General features: G+C 41.6%; 1 protein-coding gene across 1 annotated transcript in view; it reads right to left on the minus strand.

Moving 5' to 3' along the window:
- PHC2 (polyhomeotic homolog 2) overlaps positions 1 to 22,980 on the minus strand; it is a 102,500-nt gene extending 79,520 nt beyond the window's left edge. Inside the window, exon 1 of the mRNA XM_079924577.1 lies at positions 22,926 to 22,980. The gene's annotated coding sequence lies outside the window, so the exon portion shown is untranslated. The remainder of the gene's footprint in view (positions 1 to 22,925) is intronic.
- Positions 22,981 to 24,979: the final 1,999 nt, after the last annotated feature.

Consider the following 24,979-nt stretch of genomic DNA (forward strand, 5'->3'; position numbering starts at 1 on the left):
AATCTTGCTCTTTTGTTAGCTCTTCAATACATTTAAGAAAATTAAAAAGAATATTTCTCTCAACCTTTAGAGCTGTCCTCAGTGGTTCTAACTATCTAGCCCACCACTACCAGAGATGAAAATTCCTAGATTAAGAGGGATGAGAAGCCACTAGAGTACTTTTAAACAGAGGAGCAAGGTAATCAACTAGTTTATTTTGGTCACATTCTGTCAGACTCTGTTTATAAGCTGAAGGGATAACATATTTAAAACATTAACCGAAAAAGAAAATAACAGTTTGAATTGTGTGGATTTGGTATTTGCACAACGTCTGCTTTACAGGGATGTGTGTAATGAAAACGACTTTACATCAAGTTTGAGGATTTAATCAGAGTGCAAGGATGCATGAGTAGGTAAATACAAATACGGAGTCTGATACTGTTCAGCGATGTCCAGCTTACAAGTCAGACCTCCCTCATGTACTCGCTGAAGGATCTAAAATAAAACGTTAACGGCATCACTTTGGGGTGGTGGGTTAGCAGGGGTTTTTCCCTTGGCTTTGCTTATCCACACCACCCCCTACCCCAGCACCAATCTTCTAGAATGAAAATATATTCTTTTTATAATAAGAAAAAATTGATTGATATAAAATAGAGTTCCTTTCCCTTATGGATACGTCTAATCCACCACCTCACACCAGCCGTTTCTAGGTCCAGTCCATCTAATTAGCAGAGACGTCTACAGTCTCCTAATTCCATCTTTTTGTCATGCTCAGTTCATACACAGCTTTTCTCGCCGCCCAGCATAAAGAGTAACATTTAGCCATCAGCAGTGGGTAGGTGGCTCACAATACATGTATTTGTTGAACTGAAAACAGATTGCTAAAATCCAGAAATTTACCCACATAACAGTAACAAAATATCACATATTTCAAATGTGATTATTTTCTACCAAATAATCTTTTTTTTTTTTTTTTTTTTTTGCGGTACGTGGGCCTCTCACTGCTGTGGCCTCTCCAGTTGCGGAGCACAGGCTCCGGACGTGCAGGCTCAGCGGCCATGGCCCACGGGCCCAGCCGCTCCACAGCATGTGGGATCTTCCTGGACCGGGGCGCGAACCCGTGTCCCCTGCATCAGCAGGCGGACTCTTAACCACTGTGCCACCAGGGAAACCTCCAAATAATCTGCATTTTAAACTATCCTTATGGCATTATATTATCTCTTATACCCAAACTAAATAAAAATATTTTGTGAGAATACCCAAGGGGAAAGTTACTGTTATGATGACTTCATGTATTGTTCCTAGAAGGCTGGTCTGTTCTATACTTAGTAATTCTGTGCAGTGCTGCTCAATAAGGCTTATTTGCCTCTCCTGCCTGGAGGGAATCATACCTGCCCTCGCTCCTTTACAGAGAAAACAAATGCCTGGAACAAGCTGGAATTTCCAGGAAAAACATCCAAGCTCAGTTCAAGCCCCTGTGGGATGACTGCACTGATGCCATCTTCAATGTGTCTTCCTTTCCCCCTCTGGCTGGCATGGCTCCTTGTCTGCTGCCTTACTGACTGCAGCTTTGCCTTGGAGAGCAGACTGTCTTTGTGAATGACTCGCTCAGGGAGCATGTGCAGGAGGAGCCCATAGCCTCCCTCCATGGGAACGTGAGAGGAGAAGCTGAAGAATGGGCTGAGAGCAGCAGCTGAATGGAACGGGTCATGCTGCTTCTTGAGGCTGAAAAGGCCAATCCTGTAAAGGAGTCGATGAGAGCACCTCATCGGGTTTCACCCCACGGGCCCTGTGTGTGCAGAGAGGGCTGGGAAACACTGCTCTGCACGTGAGCGGGGGCAGTGAGACTCCGGGGCTGCTCTCCAGACACACTTATTCACTCATCTGTTTCATTCAATTTTATTTGTACAAAAGGTCGGTTGAGGCAACGGCAGACTAAGCCTTTAGAGACCGTGGGCTATGCAAATAGAACCTTAATGGAAGATTAAATCAGCCAAGGTCCCCCTCAGTGCTTTTCCATTTGTGGGACTGGAACTGGCAGTAGGAGGGGATGAATCACTCTTATTATATTTGAATGGCTTCTTTACAAAAATAGCAGGCACTATAATAAAGCAGCCCCAGAAATACCTAGTAACAAACAATAAAAATACCTTTCTATAAAGAGAATGAACATGATATTACGGTCATGGTTAAAAAGCAAGCATGATAAATCAAGGCACCAACTATGGGGGTCCTCTTTTTCTTTATCACCTAATGGAGAACCAAGACTTTCTTTACTTGGAAACTTCTGTTTACTATGATTACTACTCCAAAATAATTTCTAAATATGCAGTAAACTACTTCTCAACAATTATGTATTACCCAGCTAGCTTCATTATCTAGTATATTCATTTCTTTAAAAAATAAGATCTCAAAAGAGTTAAGATTATTTTTCTGTGGATTATGGGAGAAGTTAATGATCAGGAAGTCAGCATAAATACTATATTATCCTTACACTGATTCAGATTTCACTAAAATATATTTAAATCATCAATCAGGAAGACTCAATATAATCGTTTGTTTACCCCTCAAAAGGTGTATTACTGTTGATTATTATGTCTTTAACATATAGCTTTATAATTGAGAGACAACTAGGGAATAAGCCTAGAGATTTTAAATTACCTTAAGATATTGCCAGTTCCCCTCAAAATGCACAGAAATATGTATGGAATATCTCTATTTCCTTGTTTTTACATTAAGAAAAAATTTAACATTCAAAAATCAATCAGTGGAAATCACCAGATTAATACAATAAAGATGATCATATGATGATCACTATAGATGAAGATAAAGCATTTGACAAAATTCAATACCCAATCACGACAACTGTAAGCAAACTAGGAATAGAAGAAAACTTCCCCAATTTGATAAAGGACACGTAACAAAAACCTACAGCTAACATCATATTTATTTAGTGAAAGACCAAATGTGTTCTCCCTAAGACCGGTAACGACAATTCAATTGTCTATTCAATATTATACTGGAGGTTCTAGATAAATCAGGAAAAAAGGCATAGAGATTGGAAAGGAAGAAGTAATATTGTATTTATTTGAAGACAACATGATTGTATTTGTAGAAAGTCCTAAGGAGTCTACCAAAAAACCCTATTAGCACTAAAGTGAATTTATCAAAGTCACAGGATACAACGACAGAAAGAGGTAAAGTAACTTGACCAAAGTGACTCAAATAGTAACAGAGGAGCCAGAATTCAAACCCAGGTAGTCTGGCCCTGGAGCGTTCCTCTAAACTATTACTTATACGGTCACTTAATAATCAAGGTGTTACTATACACAGATACCCAAACACTAACATCATTTCTCTTCTTCTATTCGATTACCAGTAGCTTCACCCTAAATTTTCGTGAAGGGGTAGAAAAAAATAAGATGTGAATTCTAGTCCTCACTCTCTCTATAAAAAGCATGAATGCTGATTGTCTAATAAAATCAAAGCTGTAGATCTAATCCTTATACAGGCTAGTGCATTTCACACTGCAAAGAACCTCGCTAATACAGCTCAGATATATGTACCCTACCCAGCCCCGACCCAGATAAGTTGCACATGCTCAAGTTCAGTGCAGCTTATCTCTAGTAGTAGAAAACGAAACTCGAAAGAGTACTATGATGCATCAGGACCATCATTCTTGTATGTGAAGGACAGCATGTTCACTGACAAATTCAAAAACAGAATTTTAAAAACTGGTGTAGACTTCAAAAGTAAGGCACCGATATCCATAAGACAAAGTAAAGACTGGTAGCATTTATGTCTTTAAAGAAGAAGCTTGGGTTATCATCAGGGACTTTACATATGGAGTTTTAAGTAGTTATAATCAAAGTTGTACCAGAAATAGCAAGAATAATAGGATAACTAGCATTGCTAAATTACAAGTATTTATTGAACCTACTATCAAATACTGAAGTCTTGAAATACAGCCAGTCTACCAACACTGGAGAGGGCATAGGCAGAGAAAACTACAGCAGGAGACTGAGGTAGCTTCGTCATGAGCTAAATCAAGGAAGCTGCCAGCAAAGCAGATAAAATTATATGAACTTGGTGTAGCTGGAAAACAACCACAGAAAAACCACTCCATGACAGCAATCTCAAATATGAAGCCTCTTTATGAAGATCATAAGTTTAAAAGACAGAGTTGCAAACACTGCCAGGCTTTGCTAATAGTGACTACAACCTCAAACTAAAAGGTCTGTCTTTGAGTGACAGGTGGTATGGTATTACGAATGTATCACGCTTTTTCGGTTAAATTGGCCTATATGGAAAATAATATACTGTCCTTATTGCCTTATTGTTGTTTTGTTCTACTCTACGTAAATTATGAACTTTAAATTCTTTTTCTAATGAAAGATACCGATTATCCATCCAACTCTGTCTTACAATGCCTCTTGTGGCCCAGAGTACATGATTGCAACATGAATGGCCCAAGGCTGTGTTTATGGCCTACTGACAACAGAATTATGGTGCTACTGAGGGGAATACAGTATGGCATTGCGAGAAGTAGCATGGTGTGGTGGAAAAACTTGAACAAGTCATTTGGTATCTCTGGATCTCAGCTTTTTCACTGAATACCTAATATGTAATACCTAAAACCCAAACTTATAGGGTTATTGTGAAGATTAAATAAGATGCCTGGCACATGTAAGATGCTAAATAAATATGTCAGCATGTATATTTGCACATGTATTACCCCCACCCCTGCCACCATGTTCGCTAGCGTGCTCTCTCTCTCTCTCTCTCTCTCTCTCTCACACACACACACACACACACACACACACACACACACACACGAAAGGTTAATAGTTGAGCTTGATTTATTGCCCATAACCTGGCCCAAGGCTAGACTGTTGTAATTGGCTTCACTTATTTTCAGTGTGGGCAGCAAGGACTTCGAGAAAAATATTAATTCTGGGTCAGTAGTTGGTGGAGGGTTCCACAGTTTAAACACTACTAGCGTTTTCTTTGTCTGACCTTCTCACTGTAGTTTTGATCTTTACCTCAATGGTTCCAACTGTTTTACTCCTTGTTTGAACATTCGGATGAGGCATGAAACTGAACATTTAAACACTGAAGACCATCGATAAAGAAGGAATTTAAACAGATAGTAGGGCAGTTAAAGGGCTTATTAAAGCCAAGACTGAGCTGGTTACAGCTCTGTACAACCATGGAACCTCAGTAAATCACCATCTGGGCAGCCTCAGCCCTATTTGGAAATTCCTTTTTGACTCCCTGCCATTCTAATAACAATGAATTAGTCTCTAAATCCCCTAAACACTATTTTGATTTATCTAGATGTATGACTTTGTTACTTTAAATACAGATCTGCTTTTTAACTATCCAAAAACCGTGTCTGAAGTGACAGTGTTTCTTTAAAGAAAGGAACCTACAATCAATATGTAAAGTCCCTAGAAAAGATGTTAGAGACTTTCACTTAAAAACTGGAGAAACAGGGACCCTCCTGCCTCAAAAAACTAAAAAACTGGACAAAATACATAAAGCAATGTCTTTCGGACGCTGGTTGACAGACAATACAGGCCTGTGATCTAAGAAAAAAGAAACAAAGTGAGCCCTGAGATTGTGTCAGCTTACTGCCTGGAGGAGTTTCCAGGATGCATCGCAGGGACAGGGAACCCAAACAGAGCTCAGTGGTCTCACTGGGCTGAAGAGACTGAGATGAGAGATCCAGGAGGTCAAAATGGCTAGAATTTGTGAAACAGAGAACCACAGAGAAGGGTGCTGAACAGAGAGAAGGAGAAAGAGACAGAGAGGCACACATTCCACAGTTATATTTATAGACAGGCCTCCTTGGAATCTTTGGTCGAGTACAAATTTTCACACTCATGAGAGGAAACTACTCAACACTACTATAAAGGAGTTAGGAGAACAATTCCCAGAGTTCACACAGGGCTGGGAATAGTTGTGTGTTCACATCAGTCAGAGTAGAAAGACCTTGTAACATTTAAGGAATTAGATAGAATCTTCAGAAGGGTATTGTCATAGCAGTGGGAGCTATATTAGTCCTAGAATAAAGACTGCTTTGGACCTACCATAACGAAGCTTTAAAAGCAATCCCTGAAAGGATCCAGCTGATTCCAGGTAACTTAACTACGTTCCAAAGCAAAATATAGCAACCAAGAATATAAAATTAACCATGTCCAGTATCCAATAAAAAATTACCAGGCAGGAAAAGAAACTCATTAACCAGGAGAAAACAATATAAATAAAAACATACCCAGAAATGACAAGGATGGAAGAACTAGCAGACAGGGATATTAAAACACCTTTAATAAATATGTTCCACACAAAGTAGAGGAAAACAAACATGAGGACAAGAGAAAGGAAATGTAAAAAAACTTAAACATCTGGAGACTAAACTATAACATCTGAAATTACAAATACACTGAATTAGATTAACAATAGAATAGGAACTTCAGAAGAAAAGATCAGTAAACTTAAAGACACCATATTAGAAAGTATCCAAAATGAAGCACAGATAGACATTAGACAGAATAAAAATGAACAAAGCATCAGTGGTCTGTGGGACAATATCAAGCAATATAACATTCATGAATTTGGAGTTTTTGAAAGAAAAGAGATCTGGAGAGGAAGGGGACAGAAAAAAAATTTGAAGAAATAATGGCTACAATTTTTCCAAATTTGATGAAAATTATAAACCCATAGATCCAAGGAGCTCAAATCCAAGCAGAATAAATATGAAGAAAACAATTCCAAGGAACATCATAATCAAATTGCCAAAATGATAAAAAGAAAATCTTAAAAGCAGCCAGAGAAAGAAGACACATTACAGAGGACCAAAGATAAGAATTAAAGCATATTTCTTATCATAAAGTATTCAAGCCAGTGGGCAATGAATAGACATCTTTAAAGCCCTAGAGGAAAAAAACCCGTCAACTGAGAATTCTTTACTCAGCAAAAATCTCTCTCAAAATGAAGGTAAAATAGAACTTTTAAAACAGAAAAACACTGAAAGAATTAATTCTGGCATACCTGAACTACCAAATATATTAAAAGAAGTTCTTTAGGCTAAAGGAAATTGATAAAAGATGGAAACACAAAGGAAAAAAAAAGGGTGTCCAAACAATAAATAAGTGGATAAATAAAAAAGTCATGTTTTCTTATTTTGAAAAGTTAACTGATTATTTAACACAAAAATAACATATTAAATAAAATATATAATAATAGTGCGAAAGACAGGAGGGGATAAATGGAAGTATATAGTTTTAAAGTTCTACCCTATACATAAAGTGATATAATATTATTTGAGGATAAACAAGGATCAGTTAAAGATGTATATCATAAACACGAAAGCAACTACTAAAAAAGATAAAACAAAGACATAGGCAATAAACCGATCATAAAGATACAATGAAGTCATAAATAAGAAATGTGAATAATCCAAACTTGGGCAAAAAAGAGAAAAAAGGAACAAAGAACAGATGGGATAAATAGAAAACAAACAGCAAGATGGTCAATTTAAACCCAAACATATCAATAATTATAATAAATGTAAATTGTTTAAACATCCCAATTAAAAGGCAGAAATTTTCATACTGGATTAGAAAGGAAGACCCAACTAAATGCTTTCTAAAGGAAACCCACTTTAAAAGTAAAGAGATATAGGTTGCTTCCATGACCTGGCTATTGTAAATAGTGCTGCAATGAACACTGGGGCGCATGTGTCTTTTTGAGTTATGGTTTTCTCTGGGTATATGTCCAGTAGTGGGATTGCTGGGTTATATGGTAATTCTATTTTTAGCTTTTTAAGGATTGCTGGGTCATATGGTAATTCTATTTTTAGTTTTTTAAGGAACCTCCATACTGTTCTCCATAGTGGCTGTATCAATTCACATTCCCACCAACAGTGCAAGAGGGTCCTCTTTTCTCCACACCCTCTCCAGCATTTATTGTTTGTAGATTTTTTGATGATGGCCATTCGACAGACGAATGGATAAAGAAGCTGTGGTACATATATACAATGGAATATTACTCAGCCATAAAAGGAACGAAATTGGGTCATTTGTAGAGACGTGGATGGACCTAGAGACTGTCACACAGAGTGAAGTACGTCAGAAAAACAAATATCGTATATTAATGCATAAATGTGGAATCTAGAAAAATGGTACAGATGAACCCATTTGCAAGGCAGAAATAGAGACACAGACGTAGAGAACAAATGTACGGACACCAAGTGGGGAAAGGAGGGGGTTGGATAAGTTGGGACATTAGGATTGACAAACATATACTAACTAATATGTATGAAATAGATAACTAATGAGAATCTGCTGTATAGCACAGGGAACTCCACTGTACAGTAGAAACTAACACAACATTGTAAAACAACTATACCCCAATTAAAAAAAAAGACATATATATACTTATATATATATTTACACACACACACACACACACACACACACACACACACACACACACAGGTTAAAAGTAAAAGGGCGGGGTTTCCCTGGTGGCGCAGTGGTTGAGAGTCTGCCTGCCGATGCAGGGGGCACGGGTTTGTGACCCGGTCCGGGAGGATCGCGCGTCCCGCGGAGGGGCTGGGCCCGTGAGCCATGGCCACTGGGCCTGCGCGTCCGGAGCCTGTGCTCCGCAACAGGAGACACCGCAGCAGTGAGAGGCCCGCGTACCACACACACACACACACACACACACACACACACACACACACACACACACACACACACACACACACACACACACACACACACACACACACACACACACAGTAAAAGGGTGGAAAAGATATATCATGTAAACAAAAACCACACACACACACACACACACAGTAAAAGGGTGGAAAAGATATATCATGTAAACAAAAACCATAGGAAAGCTGCAGTGACCAAATCAATATTGGGCAATGTAGACTTCAGAACAAAGAATATTACCAGGGAAAAAGAAGATTATTTTAAAGTGATTTCATCAAGAGGACCTACGATCCTAAATGTGTACACACTCAGCGTCAGAATTTCAAAACACATGATGCTAAAACTGATAGAACTAAAAAGAGGAAAAGAAAAATTTACACTTTTAGAAATTTCAATTCTCCTGTCCTAGTACTTGGTAAAACAAGTAGTCAGAAAAATTAATAAAGATATAGAAGTCTTGAACAAGAATTATATTGGAAATCAATAATAGAAAGCTATTAAGAAAATCTTATTATTTGGAAACAAAACAACACATTTCAAAGTAATCCATGGGTCAAAGGAGAAATCACAAGGGAAATTAGAAAATATTTTGAACCAAATGAAATGAAAAACATTTCATATCAAAATTTATAGGATATAGCTAAAGTATTACTCAGAAGAAATTTTAGAGCATTAAACATCTATATTAGAAAAGATCTCAAATTATTAATTTCAGTTTCTACATTAACTAGAGTGGAAATCAATGAAATAGAAAGCAGAAAAACTATAGAGAAAAAAATCAACAAAATGAAAAGCTTGTTCTTTGAAAAGATCAATAAAATGGATAAACCTCTAGTCAGACTGAGGAGAAAAATAAAAGAGAGAAGGCACATTATCAATAGGAATGAAAGAGATTCTGCAGACACTAGAAGGATAATAAGGTAATATCATGAACTTCGTGACAGTAAAGTAAACAACTTAGGGGAAATGGACAAATAACTTGAAAGACACAAGCTATTAGAGCTCACTCAAGAAAAAACAGATAACCTAAAGAGCCCTTTATTTAGCAAAGAGCCTGAATCCTTGGTTAAAACCTTTCCACAAAGCAAACTCCAGGACCAGATGGTTTTATTGGTGAATTCTACTAAAGATTCAAGAAAGAAAGAATACCAATTCTATATAAACTCTTCCAGAAAATAGAAAAAGGAAACTCTTACCTACTCTTTTAGGAGACCTGAAGTACTCTAATACCAAAACCACACAGGGATATTTTTTAAAAAAGAAAAGATATTAAAGATAAAGGACATGGAGGAAGACAAACAACACAAAAATGCAGTGAACACAGCAGAAAACATGGAGAGGAAGCGGCCAGAGGCTTGAAAAGGCTTTAGACATTGTCCCAGTGTCCTTTGTTGAATGCCTCCCAAGTGCAAAGTGGACTTTTGGAGCTAGAGTGCCTGAGTTCAGGTCCTAGACCCACTGCTTACTAGTTATATAACTTTGGTCAAGTTACCTAACTTTTCTGTGCTTCAAAGCTCCCATTTATAAATGGAGATAATGATAGAAACCCCCTCATGTGGTTGTTATGAAGACTGAATGAGTAAATACATTTAAATGCTTATAATAGTGCCTCGCACATAGTAAGCACTACACAAGTTTTTGCTGAAATAATTATTATCATACACATTATATTAGTTGGTTGTCACCTTTATTAAGTCATGATATTTGCCCTCAAAATGAACTAAGTAGTACAAGAGGTAACTATTCCCCTTATATTAATTCCCTGTGGCTGGCATAACAAATTACCACTCTGTGGCTTAAAACAACAGAAATTCATTGTCTCATAGTCCTGGAAGCCATAAGTTCAATATCAGTTTTACTGGGATAAAATCAAGGGGTTGGCAAGGCCACACCACTGGAAATTCTCAGGGAGAATCCATTCCTGGACGCTTCCACTTTCTAGTGGCTGCCAGCTTTCCTTTGCTTGTGGTCACATCACTCTAATCTCTGCTTCTGTGGTTATGTTATGTCCTGTGTGTGTCAACTCTCCCTCTGCTTCTCTCTTATAAGGACATGTGTGATTGCATTTAGGGACCATTCAGATATCCAGAATAATCTGTCCATGTCAAGATCATTAACTTAATCACACTTGCAAAGACCCTTTTTCCTTACAAGTATTGTTCATAGGTTCCAGGGATTAGGACCTAATTATCTTTGGGTAGCCATCATTCAGCCTGCTACACTCATCACCAGGGGTAGATTGATCTTGTGTGGAAATACAACATAAACAACATTTTTTTTTTTTTTTTTTTTTGCGGTACGCGGGCCTCTCACTGCTGTGGCCTCTCCCGTTGCGGAGCACAGGCTCCAGACGCACAGGCTCAGCGGCCATGGCTCACGGGCCCAGCCGCTCTGCGGCATGTGGGATCTTCCCGGACCGGGTCACGAACCCGTGTCCCCTGCATCGGCAGGCGGACTCTCAACCACTGCGTCACCAGGGACGCCCATAAACAACATTGTTAATCAACAATTCTACAATAAAAATTAAAAAAAATTTTTTAGAAAGGACATTTAGTTCTCTCTACAACAAACCTGTTAGGATATGCAAATATATTCCAAGGCACAATCTATCCACCTGGAGGTAGGTCCCAAAACTGTCAGCATAGCATCCACAGTTATAACACCTCTATAACATAACATGCAAACTCAAACCTCTAAAATTATGATAAACATTACAGACTTTTTGCGGAGGGGCGAATGTTACTAGAAACTTATTTTGCCGTTTTGTGATCCAAATAAAATAGCTTATTAAAATGACTATTAAAATCAAGAAAATTGGGAGAAACTAGATTTGATGATGATAGTTATAACTAAAGGAAGGTTGAAAATAATTGGCTCACTCTTAATGACCGTGGGTACCCCCTCTCAGACCCTGCACGTTTACCCTGCACTACACAGTAGTGAAGAACTTCACTTCTGGAATCAGACAGGCCTGAGTTCGAGACCTGCCTGTATTAGTGATATGACGGTGGACGAATCATTTCACCCCTTGGAGCCAGTTTCTTCACCTGTAAAATGGGAGTAATAAGAGTACCTGCCTCCTACAGTTGCTGTGAGGATTAAATAAGAACTCACATAATGTCCTAGCATGGAAATTAGCATATGAAATAAGTACTCGGTAAATTATAATCATAATTTATTATTATGTAATAAATACTACTCTTTCTCATAAAACTCTATCTTCTATTCTATTACAAATAGAAATATCATCTCATCTTCAATTTATTAATTTTCAGGGGTAGAAGAGTTTTCCCTTTAGGGACTGTGATCTCATGGGTGAAAGGCCCTAACACCACAAAGAAAAAGCAAAGTCAATAATGCAATCTGCAATTCTGGTATGTACATCTTTGAGGAAACAAGAAAAGAAGAATGAAGAAAGTAAGGATTTTATAAGCCAGTAAAGGACAGGAAGTAGGGTCCAAAGAGTTTAATGTGTGACCAAGGGTGCTAACATACAGCACTTGAGGTTTGGGGGAAACAAGAGAAAGTTAAGAATTTAAATAGCGAAGTCTACAGTCTAATAGATTCATTTTCTACAGGAATTCATTAAATGATTGGAATTTTGTGCTCTGGAGAGATGAGACGATTGAGAGGAAGGAGGTGTGATGGGGACAGTAAATGATGAAGAGTACAGACAAGATAAACACACACCAACTCCTTTTTACACCCCAGACACCAGCACTGGGACTGAGATGAAGTAGAAGATAGACCAGGAAAGCTCAAAACTCAAGAAAGCTTTGGTTCAGGACAAAGAAAACACTGCAGGCCATTCCAAGATACGGATGGTTGTGGATCTTACATCCCTAGCAGTTAGCCCAGTACCCTGCATGTCATCAATAAATCTGGGCTGAAGGAACAAATGTATATGTACATATGCAATAGTAAAAATACTGGCAGCAGAGGAGAAGCTGAGCTAGAGGTTCCCTTCTCAGCCCAGGGTTCTGTCTCCTGTCTCACTCCTGTCCAAACCAGCCTCCACACTGGCGATGTGAGGCTCTGAAAAGAATCTGATCACGTTTCTCCTGAAACGCTTCAACAGCTGCCCATGGCCTCTGACACGAAGTCCCAATTCCTTAGCCTGGAAACCAGCCTTCTGTGTTTGACGCCGACCTACTTTTCAGCCTGTTTCTGCCCCTGCCCGAGTCATACGTCATGTTCCCGTCATGTAGGGTTCCTGGAACCCCCCATGTGTACTACGCTCTCACACACACGCCCCACCTTTGCACATGCCGCCCCTCCTCTCTGAGGTGCTCTGTCTGCCTGAGGGACTCCTCATCTCAAATGTATCTTTCTCCAGAAGGTGACACTTCTAAGCAGAGCTGGGTGATCCCCCCTCTAAGCTTTCAAAACACCTTGTCTATACTTCTATTATGGCACTAAGTACGATACCATAATCGATATTTCCATGTCTGTCTTCCCTCATAAACTTCTGGGCTGCCAGGATTGGGTTCGAGTCTTCTTCATATCCCTAGCTATTAGTATGTGGGTACAGAAGCTTTAAAAGTGTGCGTGGAAAAAACGAACAGATTTTAAAGACCAAAAGTAGAAATAAAGCTTAAATACTTGGGTGAACAAGACAAGGCAGGATACTAAAAGACACTTAGGGATGGGTAGGTCCATCCCTATAATTAGAAGGTTTTATCTTGATGGCAGCTACAATACTCCCCTCTAACTGTCCCTTGTTACCACGATCAGAGACCGATTTTGAGGCTGGATATACCACAGGCCTGACCCAGTATGATATTCCCTATCTTATATTATTCCCAACCATTTCTCACACTCATTGTGCCTTTGAGAAAGCAATTTCATCTTCATACACTTTAGTGTCACCATCTTCTGTGAAGTAACCCCTACTTCAAAATGCCCCAAAAGCCAAGTTCCTCTTTCATGCTCTAATTCTCATTTTCTCTGTCTCTTACTACGTAGAATGGGAATTTTCAGTGCTAAATTAAGGATGAAAATCATCTGAGCCCAAATTTAGTGTACAACTTTTGGGAAGTTATCATACCTTTCTGTATCTCAACAGTCTCCTCCTTGAAATGCAATCGACCCTACATCCAGGAGGTCACAGGAAATAGTAAAAGGTACTTACTATGCACCTCACACGTATTAACTTGTTTAATTCTACAATCCTTCCAGGCAGGTACTATTATTATCTCCATATACACAAGAAGATGGAGCACAAAGAGGGTGAAGATTTGAAGGGCTGTGAAGATCACAGCTAATGAGGGGTAGCGCAGGGCGGGCTCTCCTGTCTGTGCTGTTAATCATGACCCTCTACTGCTTCTCTGCAGCCCAGTGAAAGGCACCGTGTACAGTACAAAACTCCAGTATATTCAAGTATAAAAAGAGACACTGAACAGTAGGCCTCGGGTATGGGGCAGTGTTGCACATTTCAATCCAAATGCATTTTACAGCCAAGAATAGACCTTAAACTACCCACCGTTTTTAGCTAAAATCAGAAGGTTCTCTTGTGATCTGGGCCATCAAGGAGATGGATTTGTGGAGATGGATCTGTCCTTCACTGTACGACACCTACAATTTAGAGGACACTGTCACTAGATGACATCCACCTTGGGGTGTGGCTTTATGGATCAACGAGTTAGGTTCTTCTCAGGAGTGATCATCCGGGAATAGAGATGCGGCAGAAGGTACAATTGTGTTTATGCTTTTTCTACAGAAATTTATGCTTTAAAAAAGCATTAAATATTTAAGTCCATATCACCCTCCACTCAAAAAATTAATTTAGACAAAATTTAAGGAACATCCACTAGGTGCAGTACAATAACCTCATATTGTTCTCCAACTCTTATAGGCATATTCCCTGCTGGATAAATATTTGTTGAATGAATGAAAACTATTTCACAGACAGCTTCAGAGAAGCTCCGCATTTCCAGATGTTTCCTCAGAAGGAACGGGTGCCTTATAATAGTCACCTTTCCCCTAGAGAAAATATTCAGTCCCGCTTCAAGAGGGAGAACTTAACCCCTCAAGTCTCTAGAAAAGCCTAAAGCCACCTTTATCTGTACCCATGGTTTCTATGTCCTTCTCTTCCCCCATCAGAAAGAGAACACAGAAAGGTCAGGTTACATTGGTTTCTTGGGCCTGCACAAATTCCTGTGAGGCTCCCTCTTCTGTCAGGAAAAGTTTCCCTGGTAACCATATTTACACACTCACTTAATTCCCTCCCCTCCCTTGATTTGCCGGTTGGTATAAAAACTAATTTGCATTGAACTGCTGAAGCTTACAAGTTAATCAGTTGAACAGACTTACAAAATCTTGGAACTCGGCTTTTGGCCAAAACTGAATGTAATTCTCTTCAGTTCAAAAATTTTAAAACACATCAAATATGCATGCTGGATATTTCTGGCTATAGGTAAGGAAAAGAAGATTCTCCTAAAGGGCATCTGGCCAATATTATTAGATAGGAAGATCAAGAGAGGAAGAGGTACCTTACTTAGTTCTGAGTTAAGCAAGATCAGCTGTGATAAGGTGCAGGAAGAGATAAGTCAAGGACCAACACAGAAAGTCTGAGCCCTGTGAAATGATGAACTCGGGCCTAAGATTCTGGGTGATCAGAGCTCAGGACCTGGGTGAAGGAATGGGATATGAATATTGAGAATGGAGCATCATTAATTCATTCGCCAAGTATTTATTGAGCATCTAACAGTGCTTGGTGCTGGGAATATAGCAGTGGATAAGTCAGACCCAGATCCTGCTTACATAAAGATATTTAGCTAGCGAACCAATGTTGGCTTCGTTATTGAATCAAGTATCTTTGGGCTAGGGGCTCATTATATAATTTCCTACAAGGGCCAGAATTGGTTTCAGAGTATGGATGGAGCAGGGACTTACAGACAGAAACAAGCTCAAGAAGTCCTCCTTGGAGAAGGTAAGCTGGCAAGTCAAGAAGGCTTTGACTTCTACGATGTTTTCTTTACACCTTCAACAACCATGATACATGAGCTTCTAGATAGGGAGATGAAGGCTGTATTTATCGTAGGGCATAAAGCCAGTTACTTCACAGTATACATATATTTTCTAAAGAATAGAGTAAAAAGTATATAAAGGTACAAGCCATTCTTAAGTATATTCAACAACCATTTATTGAGTATCTGCTATGTTCAAAGAACAGTTTTAGGAATTGAAGCTATGGATAGGAAAAGACAGAGTCCTTAGCAATTACAACAATGTGGTAAGTGCTATAATGAGATGTTAAAGCGTAGCAGAAGATCAGAGAGGAAGGATACTAATTCATTAAAAGTGAGTTGGGAAATGCTTCTGAGATGTAACACTTGAACCTTTTCTTTTTAAATTTATTTATCTTTTTATTTTATTTTTGGCTGCATTGCGTCTTTGTTGCGGTGCGCGGGCTTCTCATCGCGGTGGCTTCTCTTGTTGCAGGGCAGGGGCTCTAGGCGCGTGGGCTTCAGTAGTTGTGGCACTTGGGCTCAGTAGTTGTGGCTCACAGGCTCTAGAGCGCAGGCTCAGTAGTTGTGGCGCACGGGCTTAGTTGCTCCGCGGCATGTGGGATCTTCCTGGACCAGAGCTCGAACCCGAGTTCCCTGCATTGACAGGTGGACTCTCAACCACTGGGCCACCAGGGAAGCCCCACAATACTTGAATCTTAAAAGACACAGAAGTCTGTTGTTTTAAGCTGATAAATTTGATAATTTTTCCATAGCAATGACTACTACAGAGCCTTATGGAGGCTCTGCCAGCAGCACAACTAGGAGACCACAGAGAACACCTGGCTGCTTAGACGCTTTCATGATGTACACCATAGGCATACTCTAAATTTCTTCATATTTTTATTTTATTTATTTATTTATTTTTGCGGTACACGGGCCTCTCACTGTTGTGGCCTCTCCCGCCGCGGAGCACAGGCTCTGGACGCGCAGGCTCAGCGGCCATGGCTCACGGGCCTAGCCGCTCCGCGGCATGTGGGATCTTCCCAGACCGGGGCACGAACCCGTGTCCCCTGCATCGGCAGGCAGACTCTCAACCACTGCGTCACCAGGGAAGCCCTCTTCATATTTTTAATCTCACATATTCTTAGGCTCACCTGATCCATGATGGGGACAGAAAGTGAGAGTAAGCACTCTTATTCTGGGATGTGAATGACGCTGGTGATGGCAACAAAAACTCGATCTTGCCTGATAACCTATGCAAAGGAATCTAGGTGTTAGGACTTGGTCATGTGGTCAGCTAGTATCAAGTGGTGTCAGGACTTGGTCAGCACCTGGTCAAATGATTACTCAGAGAGACCCGGAGTGGGAGGAGCCTGGGGATGAGTAAATGCTATTTTTGAGAGAGCAATAACCATGAAAACCAGAAAAACTTAGTTTGTTGTCAGTTCCAAGTAGTGATTATAAAGCAAAAGTGAGAGACAATATGGAGAATTAAGCGCTTCTCGTTTTCATGATCCATACAGGTAGATGAAGGAATAGAATGGGCCAAAAAGGGAAGAGTGGGACATGAACATTCAAGGCAAATGTGGTGAACAGAGCCACATGGTTCAAACCTGCTGGACAGTCCCTGTATGGGCACCAGTCTGGCTAAAAAGGCATCAGATCAGGGCAATTTGTATTATACCTGTTCAACCCCAATTTCTGTTTCAGTAGGTTGAGAAATGGTCTTCCTAGCTTCCTACCAATTGGGAACATGTGACTACCCAAGAAATAGAAATTAACCATTTCTTATTTAAATTGGGAGTAACAACACAATCAGGACAGTAACTCTATCCAATAATTCTCTCATGATATGATGGGTGAGTTTCCAGAAGCCATTCTGGGTAAATAATTCCTTGCCTCTTTATTCTCTACTCTTCATACTGGCTCTATACTTGAAATTCCAAATATCCCCATTTTGCCCTTTATACCAGGAGTCCAAAATGAGAAGACAGGAAAATGTGATCATGTACTATGACGCAGCAAGGACTTTAGGCTATGCAAACAAAAGGAATTACACAGCACAAAATGTTTTCCCAGCTTTAGGAGGGAATATTGATACCTTCGGGTAGAACTGGTTCCATAATTTGTGGGGCCCAGTGCAAAACGAAACAGCAGGTCCCCTTGTTAAAAAATTATTAAGAATTTCAAGACAGCAACAACAGAGCATTAAACTGAGTGTGGAGCCCTTATAAATGCAGGGCCCTGGGAGGCGACACAGGTCACATACCCATGAAGTTGGCCCTGCCTTCAGGGACAGCATAGTATGGTCCTTTCGTTGAGCTTGAGAGTCAGAGCTGGGTCCAAATTCCATCTTTGCCCCTCATTACTTATGTGAGCAGGGACTTCCCTGGTGGTGCAGTGGTTAAGAATCTGCCTGTCAATGCAGGGGACACAGGTTTGATCCCCAGTCTGGGAAGATCCCACACGACGCGGAGCAACTAAGCCCATGTGCCACAACTACTGAGCCTGTGCCCTAGAGCCCGCGAGCCACAACTACTGAAGCCTGTGTGCCACAACTACTGAAGCCCGCGCGCCTAGAGCCCAAGCTCCGCAACAAGAGAAGCCACCGCAATGGGAAGCCCGCGCACCACAATGAAGAGTAGTCCCCGCTCACTGCAACTAGAGAAAGCCCGTGTGCAGCAACGAAGACCCAATGCAGCCAAAAATAAATAAATTTATTTAAAAAATTATGCAATCATAGGCAGTTTATTTAGCCGCTCCATGTTTCCAAGAGGTTGTATGGCTGTAATCCTGTACTGTGAGGATTAAATGGGATAATGAATAGAATGTATACAAAGTGCTTAACACACAGTAAGCACTCCATAAATGGTAGCTATCTTATTATTGTTAAATGAAACGTGCAGGTAAATCTCAAAGCAGTAAGTTTAAGAAATGAATTGCTGAACTGCTATCAAGGATATGAAAGAATGAGAATGATATATTAGGGCAACTAAATTAATGAAGCAGGTAGGGAACAGCAAATCTTTTGCTTGACTGTTCTGCCTTCTCTAACCTCTTTCTTATTTCTCTCTTTTCCTTTTACTGCCAAACATACAAAGGGTGATCTACATGCTGTCTCCATTTCTTACCCACATCTCATGACCCCATCCTCTTTAATCTGGCATTTAATATCCCTATGGCCATCCCCCATGGAATTGAAGCTATTATTTTCAAAAAGTCACCAATGATCCCTGTTGGGATATAATGGACATTTCCCAACTTTTTCTGTAACATTTCATACTGCTGACCAATCCCTCCAGCTCGAAACCCTCTCTTTGCTTCACTTCTGCGATACTATACCCTCACGGCTAAGAGCATGTCTAATAGGCCTTGCATCTATCAGGTACATAAATAAATGATCGTGAAGAGAATTCATTCGTTGGGTGAATAAATGAGATGGTTCTTCTGCTTCTCTGATATTCCTTATTTTTCACCATACTGACCCCATTTCTTCTTCCTACCTCCCTGCATGTGGGCAACCTCCACTTTCCAGCCTTGGTCCTCTACACCTCTATTTCTATGCTGTTAAACCGCTAACAACTAAGTGGGAACTAAGCTAATCTCATGGCTTCAATTATCACCTACGTATAAGACTCTCTGACTTCTCTCTTTTGAACACTAGGCCCCCCCACCAGTTCCAAATATTTTGGGGATCCATCCACTTATAAATTCCAGTATCACCTCAAGAGATCTAGCACTTGGCTTTTCCTCTTCTCTCCCGAACTGCCTTTTCTTTCTGTCTGTCCTATTTCTGTTGATCTTGTCACCTATGTTCAAGGCTACATTTGATTCTTCCTAATTTCTTGTCCTCCATATCTATCAGTCAGAGTCCTTTCATGTTTCCTTTATAATACTCATTGAACCTATCTCTTTCTATTTTCACTGCCATCACCCGAATTCAACCCCTTATCCCCCTCATATCTAAACTATTCAAATAACCTGCTAATTGGTTGTACAGTTCTTTCTATCCCTACTAAAGTTTATTCTCCACATTGTTGTTGAGAATCTTCATAAAATACTACTTTTATAAGCACACACTTCCCTAACCAAACATCTTCAGACTTTCCATCATACGGGATAAAGTTCTAACTCCTTAGTTCAGCATTAATGCCTGTTAAAATCTGGCTTCAAGCAACCCTTCCAATCTTACAACTTCTTTAGTTAAACCTTCTGATCTTGCCACATTGGTCAGTTTTATCAACTGACCCCTGAAAACTTTCTTCCATATTCCGGTCCTGTGTTTTATGAACATTTTTTTCCCCATCTAGAAATCCCTCCCACTTTCCTTCTCTATATAACAAAATCCACCATGTCTCTGAAAAAAGCCTTCCTGGATAATCATAGTCCACAATGATCTTTCTCTTTTTTCAACTCCTATAATATCATACCTTTAGCACTTTGAAAATTTACAGAAGAATTGCTTTACGCTGAATCCTCACAAGTATACGAAGTAGGTGGCATTATTACAGATAAAGAAACAAAGTCAAATAACATGTCCAAGTCACACAGCAAGTAACTGATAGAACTGGGATCTGAATCCTTGTTTAGCTGAGAATAATCCCCGGACTACACTATCCCTCTCATTTTCCTATCTCTTCCAAAGCACAAATACAGCACAGTATTTACACACAAGCAGGTGCTCAGTAAACATGCTGATTGAGAAGACTGCTTAAATAGCACCCGTGATTCTCCAGCACTTAGGAATTGTCAATCTCAGCAGACCACATTAGGCATATCCCCCCAGTGTCACGTTCTTTATGAGGCTTGATCTGTAATTGAGTTCAAGATGGGGTATTTGCCAAAAATTCACCATGATCCATTCTAAAAATAAATTTTGGTTCAAGCAAAGCTAAAAGGCTGTTATCTGAATCAAACATTAGGTGAGTTTTGGGGATGAGGTCTACTTTACCACCTCTGGGCCCATCCTTGCTCTGTTTCCAAATGGTCAGGAAGTAAAAATAGGCTGGCTAAATTGATGGCTTATGAGGTAAAATGGACTATTTATAGTTCTAGAAGTGGAGGCTAAGGCAGCAGAACAGGATTTTCTTTGCTCTGGTAGCTAAGACCTTAGTAAAAGAAGCCTAGTAAAAGTGAGTCACGAGTGGAAACTGGATCAAAAGACGATAATAGTAAGGAGGGAAAGAGAACAGAAAGAAGGAAGTACTGGAAATAGTCTATTGAAGAGATGGTGCTGTCCTTTTCTGCAGTTGCTTTAAGCTGTCAGATCCAGCCCCCGCTCTCCAGGGCTGGCACCACTAACAGCAAGTTCTATCACCTCTGCATGATTCATGTCTCAGTCCCAAACTGCTTGTCCTGACCCATATCACAGTCCAGATCCTTCCAGCTTCTGATCTGCTTACTCATTTCCCAAGGTCTCACAAATCTGACCTCACAGATTTGACATTCAGCATGGCTTCCCTGGGTATGACCCATGTTACTCCCTTATTGTATGGTTTAGATTTGCCCTCCTGGGATGATGCCTCTAGCGCCATACCTATGCCCAGTTTTCCACCCCTCTACCTTGGAGCTACAGCCGCATTTTCACTGGAAAATGTGGTGGGAATTAGAAATTCTAGGTTACTTTATCGAGAAAGGAAAAAGGCCATGGCTGCACTATAAAGCCATTGCCTAGAGATACCATGCTCCTTAAGTGTCTGTATTCACAGTTTCCTCTGCTTTGGCTGCCCTTCCTGTTCTTCCCAATATTCTCTGCAAGGCAAACTCCTATTCATCCTTCAAGACCTTAAACATGTTTTTCTCTGGAAAGCCTTCCTGGATCCTCTCAGACAGTTAATTGTTCCCTCCTCTGTGCTTCTTCATGTACACATCTATTATGCTGTTATCACTTTTACTGGCAATTTTATTTCTGTTTCTCCCACTGTTTCTTTGAGGACAAGGACTAATTATCTTATTTATCTTTGCATCCCCAAGACATAGCAGAGTGCCTGGCAAACAGCAAGAGTTTGTTGTTGTGTGATAAAAGACATCAAGAGCAACATGAAAGTGCAATTTGCACTTCACTTGCAAAAATCAAATTGGTTCCTGGTACTTTGCATGTGTAACCACATTCTTCCTTGATTTAGAAGAAAGGACTTTAGCCTCATAAAGGAAATTCTACTGATATCACTGGCACATTAGCCAGTTTTTCCTCTGCACTGGTGATAGAAACATCCCCCCTCCCACACACACACACTTCCGAGAAGCTCCCGGGGCAAGCTTAATATTAGTGGCACATGGCCCATCCTACCATTCCTATTGTAGTGAAAGCTAATTACACTGTAAGCCTAATGCTGCCACCAATCTTAGTGAATTGGTGGTGAGGGGGGTGGGTAATTAAAAGAACACACTTCTGTAGCAGACCTCGGAGGAGGATGAGGGAGAAAGACGAATTTAATCCTGGCCTTATAAAAAATTTGTTAGAAACTCACGCAAAACAGCCGCTTCCTCTGGACATGACAGACCCGATCCAGGTGTCCAGCAGTGACCTTTTCCCATGAGTGTCAGGTCATCACCCAGCACAGAAAACAAGGGGCCAGTGCCTTTCTTGGGCATCCCTCCTTCTGAAACCTGGCAAATCGTGGGGCCTGCCTTTCCTTTAGGGGATTGTCCGCTCCTCCCTGCACCGACAATCCCCAGGTCCCTTGGCTGGTGGCCCCCAAGCACCACTCTTGCCTTCGTCCCACCGGGGCCCCAGCTTGACTCCGGGTCAAAAGTGCCGGCGGCTGGACTGTCAGGTCGCGGCTGGGGAGGGGGCGCCGAGGTCAGGCCCCACCCCTGGGTCTCCTCGCACTCTGCGGGATGCGCGGAGGAGACGCAGGCCGCGCAAGGCCACGGGCTGCTGAGGCTCGGGCCTCTGCGCGGGAGGGGCTCAACGACCCGAGAAACAGCGCGAGTGCCGGTACTTCAGCAGCTACCCCGCAGCCTCCCGCAAGCCCTGGCCTCGGAGCTGCCCCGCAGCCCTAGCCTCGGCTGCGTCTCGGCCCCCGGGCGCGGTGCGGCCGGTCGATCCGCCGGTCTGGGCTGCTCGGCCTCCACCGCGGATCCCGGGTCGGACCGCCGCCGCCTGCCGGCCGGTGCCCACGGCAATGCCCCGCCCCGCGCGGCCCGGCCCGGCCGTGACAGCTGGGTGCCCAAAGGGTTAAGCCGGCAGAGCTGCGGCCCAAGTGCCCCGCGCGCTGCAAGTCCGCCGCGAGCCGGCCCCAGCGCGCACGCGCCCGCCCGTTACCTGCGGTCGCGTTCGCGCTCCTCCTCCACCTGGCCGCTCTCTCCCGGGGGCCGCCCCTCAGCCCGCCCCCTCGGCTCGGCGCCGCGCACCCTGCTGGCTACTCGGCCAAGGCCCGGGGAGGAGGGGCGTGGGGGCGATTACCATATATTAGCATACCAGCGTGCATCACGTGGCGTCTCCAGCCAATGGTCATTCTGGAAAGGCGGGGATTGGGCTGAACACGCCCAGGTGCTGCTCCGGGCCTGAACCGGTGGCCACGGCAACGGCTGGGAGGGCGGGGGAGTGGGGAGGCACAGAGCATCTCCCCTACCTGAGCTCCTTGTGGAGGCATCCGCACGTTTCCCACCCCGCGGAAGGAGAGGGGCTGAATTTGGCTCCTCTCAGAAGGATTCAGATTCAGCAGACATTTATCGTGCATTTACCACGTGCCTAACACTTTTCTGCAGAATGTGATTCTCGGGATAACCCTGTGATGTCGGGACTATTAACCCCACTTGATAGAAGGGAAAGAGGAGGCTCAGGGACGGTAGGTCACTCACCCAAAGTCACACAGCCACACTGAATGACAGAACTGGAGATCTGAGCCCATTTCTGACTTCAGGCCCCCAGACTCTCCTCAGTTATTTTCTCCAGCAGGGGTCTCCCAGCACCTCCTCACAATTCCAGGTGTACCAAGTAGCTGAGAAAATCCTTATAGAAACTTTGTACAGTGTTTTAGTGTTTCCTTACAATGACCTTTGAGGTTAGTAGGCAGAACAATTACGGCTAAATAGCAGATGAGGAGAAATGAGGCCCAGAGAGGTGATGGTGACCTGTCTTTGGTCAAACAGCTATTAAGAACTACTGCGTAATTACTATGATTTACACTCAAGCTTGCTACTTTATAAACTTTTAAATTCAGTCTTCTCAACATGATGGTATTGCTATGACCATTTTACACTTTGAGAAACTGAGGCTTTGGGAAGTTAAGCAAATTGCCCAAGGTTACACAGCTAGGAAGTAGAAGATGAGGGTTCAAATCCAGGTTTATCTGGCTCCAAAGCTAGTCTCGTCGAGTCTCATTGTACCAGGTTCATTTAATTTAGACTTGGACTTTAGAACCCCTTCTCTAACAGAACTTTCTCTCCTCTCCTCTTAAGATGTGTCCATGTTCTCTCTTAATCCTGTAAAATATCACATGACAGGTGATACGTGTTAAGGTCACAGAGGCTAAATATTAAAAGAAAATAGAGTCACCCCCGCAAGTGGGTTAAGGACACTATAATTCTCAGCTCTTCATTTTACCCCTAGGGATTTGATCGTTCGCCTAAGACTGAATTGTTTAAAAGCATAGGCATCTGCATTTAGACTTTCCTTCTGCTCCTTCCTTTAGTTTAGCTCAGTGGTTCTCTAATTATTGGACAAAATAATAATGCCTCAAACCAAATGTACTAAACTTTATAGGCATTTTAAGGGATTAACAAATGTAATTTTTGCATATATGTACATTTCACCTTACTGGGCTGACTTAAAACCCAATTTCCTCCTACGTTGTGTTGTTGGATGTTCAAGAGCCCAAACTTGGAGGCAGACCTAAATAGGCTAAAAACCTGACTTGGCTAACTGTGTGAACTTGGGCAGGTTACATCTCTGTGCCTCAATGTCCTCATTTGTAAAATAGGATAGGAATGGTGTGAGAATTAAATGGATTAGTATGTAAAAATTACTTAGCACAAGCCCTGGCTCAGAGGTAAAACCTCCATAATTGTTAGCTGTTGTTGACACATAGGAACAGACAACCCATGCACAGAATTTCTCAAGGTTTCCTAGCTGGCTTTGGAATTCAGGAGCTGTCTCTCATCCCTTGTGGCATATTAAACAGCCTGTTGTGCTGTGAAGGCTTGTTATCTCTCCAAATGACATCCTCTCTTCTTAGGATCATAAATAATTCCTTGACTCAAAGGAGCTGGTTTCTCCTGCATATCTCCTAGCACCAAATTACCGGAGTGGCTCCTTGCAGAAGGGATCTTGACAAACAGCGGAGCCATAAGTCAGGCTTCTTGAAACACTTTTAT

Source organism: Stenella coeruleoalba, assembly GCF_951394435.1.
Source record: "Stenella coeruleoalba genome assembly, chromosome: 1".
Taxonomy (NCBI): Eukaryota; Metazoa; Chordata; class Mammalia; order Artiodactyla; family Delphinidae; genus Stenella; species Stenella coeruleoalba.